This window comes from Dendropsophus ebraccatus, chromosome 3 (genome assembly GCF_027789765.1).
Source record: "Dendropsophus ebraccatus isolate aDenEbr1 chromosome 3, aDenEbr1.pat, whole genome shotgun sequence".
NCBI classification, from domain to species: Eukaryota; Metazoa; Chordata; class Amphibia; order Anura; family Hylidae; genus Dendropsophus; species Dendropsophus ebraccatus.
The window spans coordinates 41,742,254-41,755,146 of record NC_091456.1 but is presented as its reverse complement, the minus strand read 5'-3'; the positions used below and the strand labels follow the sequence as shown (position 1 = coordinate 41,755,146).

Genomic DNA, 12,893 nt, shown 5'->3' with positions numbered 1-12,893 from the left:
AAACAATAGGTTGTCTGCAAAAGCGACTATGTTCATGACCTTTTATAGAATATCCCTTGATATCCGGGTTGCTTCTAACATATCACTAAAAGGGCTCCAGGGTAAGAATAAAAATCAAAGGGGATACAGGGCATGCCTGGCGGGTACCATTAAGTTTTTCAAGTGGTGACGAGAGAAGGCCATTGATCGAGACTGTGGCTGTGGGAGAGAAGTACAAAGCTCCCACCCACGATAGCATATTAGGGCCCAAGCCAAGATGGCATAAGGTCCTATGAAGAAAAGGCCAGCTGACATGGTCAAAGGTCTTCTCTGCATTAGTAGAAAGAAAGATTAAAGAAGAAGAATATGTGGATGCGTGATGGATAATGTTTATTGCCCGGATGGTGTTATCACATGCCTCATGAGTGGGCATAAAGCCTACCTAATCTAAATGTATAATGTGTTGTATGTGTAAGATAAGCCGGGAAGCTAAAATTTTAGCAAAAAGCTTTAAATCAACGTTTAGGAGTGATATCAAACTGTAATTCTGACATTGCAATTTGTCCTTGCCTTTCTTAGGGATGACTGTAATATAGGCCCCAAGTGAGTCCCTGGGCAATTTACCATCCTTTGCCGAGGAATTAAATGTCTCTAGAAAATGATCTTTAACTATTGAGACAAATTTTCTATAATATAATAAAGAAAAAACGTCTGGGCCCGGGGCCCTATTAGCATCCGAAGACCCCACAGTCTCCTCAAACTCTTGTCCTGTAATTGGTGCCTCTAGTGCAAGTGTCTCCAAACTGCGGCCCTTCAGCTGTTGCAAAACTACATTTCCCATCATGCCTGGACAGCCAAATCCACAGCTTTAGCTGTCCAGGCATGATGGGAGTTGTGGTTTCACAACAGCTGGAGGGCTGCAGTTTGGAGACCCATGCTCTAGTATATCCCTAACTTCAGGGGCAAGACGCGGCATACCCGATCCTCTGATATACTCGCTGTCAGCAGAGTATGACTCATAAAAAGATTTTAATGTTTCTGCGATTTGAGCCGATTGTGAAACCCCCTTTGATAGAGACAATGTGTGAGATAAAAGTGCGGGCCCACTTTGCCCGAAGGGCACGCACTAACATCTTACCTGGGCGATAATAGGCCTGTGTAAAAGGCCCTTAAAGGGATATTCCACTGAAACATAACTTTTGATATGTTGCTGCCCATGCTGAGACTAACTATTCATTCCATACTTGTTATTATCTATTCAGTCTCCTTCCCTCAGTTTTAAGCTGCTGCTTTCTGTGTGCGAGCCTCTTTCTCTGTCTCCCCCTCCTTCCCCCTCCCTTCTGAGCTGATGTAAACAAGTCCCTGGCAAGCTTTATCTACAACAATGTAGCTTCGTTGTAATGTCAGGAGGATCAAGCACAGTGAGTTCATTAGCAACCTGGCCTCAGAATAACCCTCCCAGCATTACAAAGAAGCTACAATGTTGCAGATAAAGCCAGTCAGGGACTTGTTTACAGAGAGAAAGGTTCACACACAGATTTTTGTGTGTTTCAGGAGAAAGCAGCAGCTGAGAACTGAGGGAAGGAGACTGAATAGATAACAAGTATGAAAGGAATTGTTATTCTCACCATGGGCAGCAACATATCAAAAGTTATTTTTCAGTGGAATACCCCTTTATGTCTCTGAGGTGAGCAGGACACTGGCGGTGTATGTTCTAGCCCAGGGTTCCCCAATTCCAGTCCTCAAGGCCAACCAACAGGTCATGTTTTAAGGATTTCCTTAGTCATAGATATCCTTAGATATCCTTAGATATAGTTAGATATCCTTAGATATATCCTTAGATATCCTTAGATATAGTTAGTCAGTGCATAAGATATTGCCACAAGTGTTCTATGAATGGGAAATCCTCAAAACATGATCTGTTTGTGGCCATGATTGTTTAGTTTTGCTATTTGTCCCCTTTCTCCTACTCACTGCCTATAGTTACCTTTGTGTTGCTTCTTCTCTTGTCTCTTATTATATTATATCTTCTTAATGTTAGTCGTAAATTCTGGGTGATACGTTCAGCGATTATTTGTGAAAAATGTCCAGATTTTGTAAAAATTTGCTGCACCATTTTGGCAAAGGTTTTGCTGGAATATTTTTTGGGCACCATACGCACCTGCAGTGCCCCTATAATACCAGTGCAGCAGGAAGTACCCCATTCTGGAAACAACAGCCTTCAAATAATTCATCTAGGGGTGTAATAAGTATATGGATTACAACGGTATTTGAGAAAAGCTTTTAGCATTGGGCACCAATAATGAAAATTTCAATATTTTTCTGTACATTTTTTCAGCCGTTTTTAGTGAAGATTTAGCTGGAATAGTTTTAGGGCACTAGGTCACATAAACATTGCCCCTGATGCATGTCACAGCCGCGGCGGCGTCCCGCGTTCCGGGCCGCCGCCGCGACCGCTTCCTGCCCCATGCAGCAGCCGGTGTCCATAGTCGGGGACCCGGCGCTGCTATCACCTCGGCCCCGGGGGGCGCCTCACCTCTCCACGCTCCTGTCTCCCGCTGTGCCGGCCGGTGCGCGCGTCCCCGCCTCCTAGGGCGCGCGCGCGCCGGCTGTCTCGGATTTAAAGGGGCAGTGCGCTCCTAATTGGTAGTTGCACCTAATCACTCCCCTATAAATCCCAGCTTGCCCTGTTCCCTGTGTTGGAGCCTCTACATGCTTCCCATAGCGTTTGGCCCAGCTCCCTGTTGTTCCTGTGTCCTGTCCGTTACCTGGTCCCAAGTCCCTGTTCCTGAGTCCTGTCCGTTACCTGGTCCCAAGTCCCTGTTCCTGGTTCCTGTTCCCCTGTCACTCCACCTGTTCCCGTGTCCAGCCTGTCACGTGCTCTCTCATCTGCAGACTATTGCCTGTGCCATCTCCTGCCACGCCTCGCCTGCCGACACCAGCAACCAAGCCAGGGGTAGCGACCTGGGGGTCGCCTGCCGCAGCAAGTCCATCCCGCCTTGCGGCGGGCTCTGGTGAAAACCAGCGGCCCCTTAGACTCCGCTCCCTGGTGAGGTTTGTGCCATCGCTGGTGCCGGTCCAGTGGATCCACTACTCCGGGCGTTACAGTAGGCTCCAACCATGGATCCCGGCGAGGTGCCTGATCTCCGTGACGTCGCCAGAGTGGTCACTCAGCAGGCGCAACAAATCCAGAAACAGTCACAGCAGATCCAGCAACTCACTGCCGCCTTACAGCAGCAGACTACTGCCCAGCGCACACCACCCCCTGACGCTTCTTCTTCACTCCGACTGGCCCTCCCAAGCAAGTACTCTGGGGACTCTAAGTTGTGCAGAGGATTCTTGACTCAGTGCACCATGCACATTGAACTTTTGAGTAGTCAGTTTTCCACCGAGCGCTCTAAAGTGGCTTTCATCATCAGCCTATTAGAAGGTAGAGCCCTGGCCTGGGCCACGCCACTGTGGGACCGTGATGATCCTGTTGCTGCCAATCTCCGGGCCTTTCTATTCGAGTTTCGCTCCGTCTTTGAGAAACCTGCCCGTGCTTCTTCAGCCGAGACTGCTCTCCTCAACCTCTCTCAAGGCAGCTCCTCTGTAGGTGACTACGCCATCCAGTTCCGCACCCTGGCAGCCGAATTGGACTGGAACGAGGCCGCCCTATTGGCCACCTTCAAGAAGGGCCTGTCTAGTCGTGTGAGAGACGTGCTCGCTGCCCGAGACCTGCCTACCTCCCTGAACGAACTCATTCTACTGGCCACCCGAGTTGATACTCGTTTTTCGGAGAGGGAGGAGGAGGTTCGGCATGAACATTTACTAACCCGTTCCCGTCGCCATTCCCAGCTGGCGCCGGTTTTCCAGAATCCTGACCTTTCGATGTCCCAACCCTCTCCTGAGATTCCTATGCAGGTGGAACGGGCTCACCTGACGCCTGATGAAAGAATCCGGCGCCTGGAGCAGAATCTCTGTCTCTATTGCGGTGGTTCCGATCACTTCCGGCTGGGATGTCCCCTACGTCCCCAAACATCCGGAAAATGCTCGCACCTAGGTCCGGTGGGACAGGTGTCCCTAGGTGTGAATGCCACCATTCCAAGTCTGTCTATGCCAGTTTCCATCCGGACTCTCTCAGGACGAAATCATCAGACTACTGCCTTCCTCGATTCTGGGTCAGCAGGCAGTTTTATTGCGGCAACATTGGTCCAAAGATGGCGGCTACCCGTGACCCGACTAGCCAGGCCCCTGACTATCTCCTCGGTCACAGGCGAAATTCTTACCGACCGTGTGTACTACCAGACCGCACCTTTAGTCCTCCAGGTGGGTCCTTTACATCAAGAAGAGATATCCTTCTACGTCCTGCCCCATTCTTCCCCCGCGGTCCTCCTGGGACTCCCGTGGCTGCAAGAACATGCCCCTCAACTGGACTGGAGAACCGGGAAGATTCTCAGTTGGGGTCAGGACTGTTCCAACCAGTGTCTCAGGTCACCTCAGACCAAGTGTACTATGTCGTTTCCTGTCCCAGCCAAGCCTCTATCCGACCTACCGGCAGAAGACCAAGACTCGGCGGATGCCTTCTCTGCCGAGGTGTACCCTCTCTCCGTACCCAAGACTAAGGTCGGGTCCTCTCACCACCGGGAGAACTTACAGAAGGTCCTCGTCCACAGACCCACAGTCCCTTGCCATGTTTTACCGCCTGATCGCCTAGCACCAGTCGTCACCTCCTCGCTTCGGAGAGTACCCCCCGGAAAGACTCATGTTCACCCTGCACTTCGAAGAGGTATTTTGAAGTGGGGTCATTCCTCGTTGGAGGCCGGGCACCCTGGAGTCCGTAAGACCGGCCAACGGATCTCTCGCCACTACTGGTGGTCCAGTTTGTTTCAAGATGTCAAAGACTTTGTGGCTTCCTGTGCCATCTGCAGGCAAGAAAGAGGGGGAGGCCAAAGGGGGGGGGTACTGTCACAGCCGCGGCGGCGTCCCGCGTTCCGGGCCGCCGCCGCGACCGCTTCCTGCCCCATGCAGCAGCCGGTGTCCATAGTCGGGGACCCGGCGCTGCTATCACCTCGGCCCCGGGGGGCGCCTCACCTCTCCACGCTCCTGTCTCCCGCTGTGCCGGCCGGCGCGCGCGTCCCCGCCTCCTAGGGCGCGCGCGCGCCGGCTGTCTCAGATTTAAAGGGGCCGTGCGCTCCTAATTGGTAGTTGCACCTAATCACTCCCCTATAAATCCCAGCTTGCCCTGTTCCCTGTGTTGGAGCCTCTACATGCTTCCCATAGCGTTTGGCCCAGCTCCCTGTTGTTCCTGTGTCCTGTCCGTTACCTGGTCCCAAGTCCCTGTTCCTGAGTCCTGTCCGTTACCTGGTCCCAAGTCCCTGTTCCTGGTTCCTGTTCCCCTGTCACTCCACCTGTTCCCGTGTCCAGCCTGTCACGTGCTCTCTCATCTGCAGACTATTGCCTGTGCCATCTCCTGCCACGCCTCGCCTGCCGACACCAGCAACCAAGCCAGGGGTAGCGACCTGGGGGTCGCCTGCCGCAGCAAGTCCATCCCGCCTTGCGGCGGGCTCTGGTGAAAACCAGCGGCCCCTTAGACTCCGCTCCCTGGTGAGGTTTGTGCCATCGCTGGTGCCGGTCCAGTGGATCCACTACTCCGGGCGTTACAATGCACCAGTGTAGTGGGAACCACTGACATGTCACCCCATTTTGGGCGGAATGATCATTTAGACCCCACAACTTTTTGAGGAAAGTTTTTAGCTATCGGCCCTAAGGCTATGTTCCCACACAGTATTTTTGCTCAGTATTTTGCTCAGTATTTTTCAACCAAAACCAGGAGTGGATTGAAAACATAGAAAGGCTATGTTCACACACTGTTGAAATTGATTGGATTGCCGCCATTAAATGGCAAATAATTGCCGTTATTTTAAAACAACAGGTGTTGTTTTGACAAAATGGTCGTTATTTGCGATTAAATGACGGACATCCACTCAATTTTAACACTGTGTGAACATAGCCTTTCTGTGTTTTCAATCCAATCCTGGTTTTGATTCAAAAATATTGACCAAAATAGTGACATAAATACTATTAAGCCCTTCTGTTATGCCTGGCCCTCTTGCCAGGAACAAATCCCCCTTGGTTTAGGTATATCACGGCTGGGATAACTGAGCTCAGTTGGTTAGATAAGATTTGGAATATAATTTGACATTGCAGTTTATCAGCGAAATAGGTTGGTAACTTCAGCATACCAAGGGATCTTACCGGAGTTTGGGCAGGACCACCACATGAGCCTCTAGGGAATGGCCAATCTGGTGACACCATTGGAGTCCTTATTCATAAATGTAACCAGACTGAATAATTTTAAAAGGGATCATCTGGTCCTCTGCTCTTCCTACTTTTTAAAGCGACTCTGTACCCACAATCTGACCCCCCCTCCCCCAAACCACTTGTACCTTCGGATAGCTGCTTTTAATACAAGATCTGTCCTGCGGTCCGTTCGGCAGGTGATGCAGTTATTGTCCTAAAAAAAATACTTTTAAATTTGAAGCCCCGTGCCAAACAGGAGTATCTGTGCCCTAACTTTGCACCGCCCCTCCTCCCCACCCTCTTCATCATTAGGAATGCCACTGAAACATTTTCTCCATGCTTAAAGGACAAGTCCGGCGAAATTTTTTTGGCTTATTTAACACACATTACAAAGTTATATAACTTTGTAATGTGGTTAAATACCCGGTCTGGCCCCCTTCCCCCACTTTCCGACTCCCGACCCCCCACCCCGGAAGTTAAAGAATGTATACATTACCTATTACGGTCGTCACGGTCCTCTTCTCCCGGGCGGCATCTGGTGACGGGTGACGTCAGAGCTGGGGGGCGGTCCGGGTCTTCTTCCTCTTCGGCGTCTTCATTGAGAGTGAATGGGAGAGAAAAGGCTGCACATGCGCACCAGCAGCCTTTTCATTGGCAGGAGCGCATCACATGGCTTCCAGCTTGCTCAGCCCTGATTGGCTGAGCTTGCTGGAAGCCATGTGATGTGCTCCAGCCAATGAAAAGGCTGCCGGTGCGCAAGCGTACTGGCAGCCTTTTCTCTCTCATGGACCCGGAAGCAAGAGACATCGCTGGACGGTGGACGCAGGTGACGGTGAGGCGGACGGCGGGCGAATGGAGTGGCGATCGTCACCGGAGGGATGGTGAGTATGGTGTCTGTGTGTGTCTGTGGTATTTTTTTTTTTTTGGGGGGGGGGGGGGGGTCCCGCCAGAGTTGTCCTTTAACACTGCACAGGTCCTTAACGATCCAGCCCATGTGCCGGGCTGCCACAGGTGGAGAATAGGAGGCAATCTGCCTGGAGCATTCCTAATGATGAAGATAAAGCCTCTCGTGAGAGCTAACAAAAACTTTATCTAACCCTCCTGTTTGGTGTTGGGGGGGGGGGGGGGGTTGCTAAATCATTACATGCAGCAGGAGAAATATATGGCCGGACACAATGTCCAATAGTTACACAGTGTCACTGCAATGTCGTGACTTAACCCAGACCCTCCACAAGAAGGCTTACTACCGAGACATGGAATCTAAGGAGTGAGTGCAGGGAAGCAGAAGGCTTAAAGTGTAACTGTCATGTTTTTTTTTTTTTTTTTTACTTGCATAGATTAAGCGTTTTCAAATTAATTACTAATATACGTTATCAGCTTTTCTTGTCATCTAGTCCAATTAATCTTGACTTTTATCCTCCCCCCTAGCCTTTGTTATCTGCACAATCTTTCACAGCTTTTCAATAAAATCCGTCTTCACATTTTCTGCCTTTGTGAAGACGGATTCACTCTGAGCACCTCCCTCAGAGCCTACGTGCGCGCTCCCGTGTAGAAGCCGATGCCCAGCCTGTACAGGGACATAGGAGCTGTGTCATAGCTCCTACTACATAGAGAGAGGTGCTGCCGTCCGAATCAGAATCTTCACAAAAGATCTCCCTGCTCTTTGAAGCTGACAGCTCCCTCACAGCCCACTGCAGTGACTAGGAGAGGATGGACTGAGAGATAAGAATGTGATGATTACATGCCGGGAGTCTGGACAGCAAGAAAGGGGTTAACTGACCTGCCCTCCTCTCTTGCTGTCAGGACTCGGCATGTAATCATCACATTCTTATCTCTCAGTCCCTCCTCTCCTAGTCACTGCAGTGGGCTGTGAGGGAGCTGTCAGCTTCAAAGAGCAGGGAGATCCTTATGTGAAGATTGAATGCGGACAGCCCAGCAAGGCTTCATCTTGTCTTCATCTCCACTTTCTCTTCTGCTGTGCAGCCCCTCTCCCTCCCCTATGCACGGATTGCATACACGGCAGCAGGAGAGAGCAGGGGTCTCTGCAGAGCGATGGAGGTGGTGCTGCTGCAGCTCCTCTGTGCAGATTTCTGCATCTTCATCTCTGTCACATGTGTGGATTTGTGTGGAGAGAGGGAGCCATACCAGGAGCTGATGCAGACCAGACCATTCCAGTGCAGGGGGATGGAGGAGGGGTCATTACTTTTCAGTAGTTGAGTGAAAGAACGGGTCCTGCTGCCCTTCTTTCATTACTATAGGAGTGTGCAGGACATCTGCAGCTGCAGCAAGACTACCACTCCCATCATGGTATGAAAGTGAAAGCATGATGGGAGTGCTAGTCTTGCTACAGCTGCAGATACTATAGTTGGAGACAAACAATAATCAGAATTAGGGTACAAACCCACTTGACGTATTTGCTGCGTGAATCAGTCTTAAAAATAAGCAGGCAAAACGCAGGTTGGCTTTATACGATTGTTCTGCGTTAAAATGCGCAATTGCGTATTTTTGAAGCGTGAAGCTACATGCGTTTTTCGCACAGGTTGTTAACAACTGATGCTTTGCTAACAACAAGCTTCACGCTTCAAAAATACGCAATTGCGTATTTTAACGCAGAACAATCGTATAAAGCCAACCTGCGTTTTGCCTGCTTATTTTTAAGACTGATTCACGCAGCAAATACGTCAAGTGGGTTTGTACCCTTAGTGTTGTGGAAGTGCTGTATGTATAACAAACGTATTTTATTATATTAACCATAATGTCCACTATTTCTCTGCTGTACCATCTTCTAGCTATTCTGGTGTGACTGTATTCGGCATAGGCTGTGCTATGAGAATGGGAGGGGGTGTGTCAGAGCTTGCAGTGCTCTGATTGGTCTGTCCTCTGTGCTCGCTCCCGGCTGGTTTGTGGTGGATTATGGGTAGTGAGGGAAGGCTGCGTGAGGCAGAAAGGAAGGGCAGACATCATCAAAGGAGGATCCCGCCCACCAGCCGAAATACAGGACAGTTACTGAGGTGGCAGCTGCAGCATGTACAGGGGATGAAAAAGGTACTAAACCAAATGATTTCAGCTAAATGACTGGATGTATGATTATACCTATGCATAATCTACTGTTTGGCTGGGGTGGTGTAATTTGGGCCTGGAAATGACAGTTACGCTTGGGAGCTCGGTTCACACGTTGTAACAGTGCGGCTGTATTTGCGGCTGTAATTGTGCGGCGGTATTTTTGGTGGTTCGTGTGTATGCTTGGAAGTATAGGATATGCGGCTGCACAGTGCACACTATGTCTGAATCTACGGCCCTATCGTAAACGGACCCGTAAAAAATGAACAAGACCATTGTTTGCGGCTGGACATGCGGCCGAGGATTGACAGGCGGTCCGTACGGAGTACTTCAAAAATAGCCGGCAATGATGCCGAATGCCGATGCCTCTAATAGTTAATATATTAAATTAATCAAAGACATTTTCTTTGTAATCAAGACACTTTCATTGATCAATAATTTATTTCTAACGAATCCATCATTTTGCAATTAAATATACTGTTAAAAAAAATAGATATATAAATAAATGTATATTTATCTATATATTTATTTTTTGACAGTATATTGAATTGCACAATGATGGATTCGTTAGAATTAAATTATTGACCAACGAAACTGAATTTATTTCCAAGAAAATGTGTTTTATTCATTAAATATTAATTAGTACAGGAAGCTCTATAAGCCGTGAATTCATATGCCGGCAATAGAGCATTCTGTACTAATCATCACTTTACTTTAATGAAAACATCAAATGTTTCTTCTAATTATGTTATCACAATAGCATTATTAGAAGAAACATTTAGAATTATATGTGCGCTCAGCTGATTGGCTGTTCGGCTGAGCGCACATATAATGAGCCGGTCCGCAGTACAGTCACTTCATTGTGCTGCGGACCAGCGAAGAGGACACATCGGGGTGAGTATAGAGCTCTCCCCACCCCCTCCCCAGCACTGCACCCATCCCAGCAAGGAAGGGGGGGTCAGTTAACCCCTTCCTTGCTGGGATGGGTGCAGTCTGACATCAGTCTGGCCCCCCGGGGGTTAAGGGGGATGCAATACATCCTCCCTTAACCCCTTGGGGGCCAGACTGTAAGCAGCGATCTGTAAAGATGCTGCATACTGTAAGGAGCACAACACCGCTCACAATGATGGGTGTTGTGCTCCTGTTTGTGTTTTTTTTGTGTGTTTCTCCCTTTTTGTTTTTCAGATATCGGTATCCTGGGGATTACGTCGGATTCCATGGACTACCTCGATGACCAGTGGTTGTTCTTTGAATTTTTTAAATAAAATGGTCAATGAGGGGTGTGGGGGTGTTTTTCTTTGAATAAAAAATTTTTTAAACTTGTGTCTTGTCTTTATTTCTTTACTTTTTAGACTTAGTAGTGGAAGCCGTCTAATAGACGGAATCCATTACTAAGTTGGGGCCTAGTGTTAGCCGGTATAAAATGGCTAACACTAACCCCCTATTATTACCCCAGTACCCAATGCCACCAGGGGTACTGGGAAGAGCCGGGTGCCAGTGGTCCCGGAGCGTCAAAATTGGCGCTCCTGGACCGGGCGGCAGCAGGCTGGTAAGATTTAGGCTGGGGAGGGCCTAAAACAATGGCTCTTCCCACCCTGGTGTTACCAGGCTGCTGTCGTTTGGTTTTTAACCCGGCTGGTTATAAAAATAGGGGGGACCCTATGCGTTTTTTTTTTTAAATAAATAAATAATTTAAAAAAAACGCATAGGGTCCCCCCTATTTTTATAACCAGCCGGGTTAAAAACCAAACGACAGCAGCCTGGTAACACCAGGGTGGGAAGAGCCATTGGTTTAGGCCCTCCCCAGCCTAAATCTTACCAGCCTGCTGCCGCCCGGTCCAGGAGCGCCAATTTTGACGCTCCGGGACCACTGGCACCCGGCTCTTCCCAGTACCCCTGGTGGCATTGGGTACTGGGGTAATAATGGGGGGTTAGTGTTAGCCATTTTATACCGGCTAACACTAGGCCCCAACTTAGTAATGGATTCCGTCTATTAGACGGCTTCCACTACTAAGTCTAAAAAGTAAAGAAATAAAGACAAGACACAAGTTTAAAAAATATTTTATTCAAAGAAAAACACCCCCACACCCCTCATTGACCATTTTATTTAAAAAATTCAAAGAACAACCGCTGGTCATCGACGTAGTCCATGGAATCCGACGTAATCCCCAGGATACCGATATCTGAAAAACAAAAAGGGAGAAACACACAAAAAAAACACAAACAGGAGCACAACACCCATCATTGTGAGCGGTGTTGTGCTCCTTACAGTATGCAGCATTTTTACAGATCGCTGCTTACAGTCTGACCCCCAAGGGGTTAAGGGAGGATGTATTGCATCCCCCTTAACCCCCGGGGGGCCAGACTGATGTCAGACTGCACCCATCCCAGCAAGGAAGGGGTTAACTGACCCCCCTTCCTTGCTGGGAGGGGTGCAGTGCTGAGGAGGGGGTGTGGAGAGCTCTATACTCACCCCGATGTGTCCTCTTCGCTGGTCCGCAGCACAATGAAGTCACTGTACTGCGGACCGGCTCATTATATGTGCGCTCAGCCGAACAGCCAATCAGCTGAGCGCACATATAATTCTAAATGTTTCTTCTAATAATGCTATTGTGATAACATAATTAGAAGAAACATTTGATGTTTTGAGTAAAGTAAAGTGATGATTAGTACAGAATGCTCTATTGCCGGGAATATGAATTACCGGCTTATAGAGCTTCCTGTACTAATTAATATTTAATTAAGAAAACACATTTTCGTTTAAATAAATACAGTTTCTTTGTTCAATAATTTATTTCTAACGAATCCATCATTGTGCAATTCAATATACTGTCAAAAAATAAATATATAGATAAATATACATTTATTTATATATATATTTATTTTAACAGTATATTTAATTGCAAAATGATGGAATCGTTTACATTTAATTATTGAACAATAAAAGGGACTTTATTAGACAGAAAATGTGTTTTATTAATTCAATATATTAACCATGAGAGACATCGGCTATAGTGCAGAGGATCGCAAACCCCGGTAATAGCGATTCATGTAAACTGTTTCCCTGCTTTCCCAGATGCATCCAGAGGTGTTTCCATCACTTTCTTAACATTTTATTTGTTATTTTTAGTTGAACCAGATTTTAAAGTAAATGACCGTATGTTTTGAGCCGCATGTCTATTTTTTCCCACGGCCGGAGTTTCACCCGCACATTTACAGCCGCATAAAAAATACAGCCGCACAGTTACAGCGCGTGAACCCAGCCTAAGCCATCCTGTGCTCCCCAGACTAACCCTTTAAATTGTATTTTAAAATGTATTTCTAGACTATATTGGATACTGGTTTGAGGCTGTGTTCATACAGTGCAGTTTTGCTAAGTGATGCAAATGTTTGTATATAAGTGTTCAATTTTTTGAGTCAGGAAAATATTTTGCCAGTATTTTGAATAATTGTATATGCATTTTTTCTTTGTTCCATTCAAATTGTTTAGGAGAACAAACAGTCTAGCTATAAATGAACAATAACAGAATAGGTCCAAGAATACCAGTATTAGGGTCCTATTACACTGAGCA

At 47.7% G+C, this 12,893-nt stretch overlaps 1 protein-coding gene across 2 annotated transcripts in view; it reads left to right on the top strand.

Annotated features, from left to right (window-relative positions):
* The window catches only part of LOC138785532 (receptor-interacting serine/threonine-protein kinase 3-like), a 51,735-nt gene that overhangs the window by 6,883 nt on the left and 31,959 nt on the right, over positions 1-12,893 (top strand). The window contains exon 1 of one of the 2 annotated variants that reach the window (XM_069961579.1): positions 8,981-9,306. The exons of the other annotated variant lie outside the window; for it this stretch is intronic. The gene's annotated coding sequence lies outside the window, so the exon portion shown is untranslated. Of the gene's footprint in view, positions 1-8,980; positions 9,307-12,893 lie in introns of those variants that run through there. 2 annotated transcript variants of the gene reach the window in all.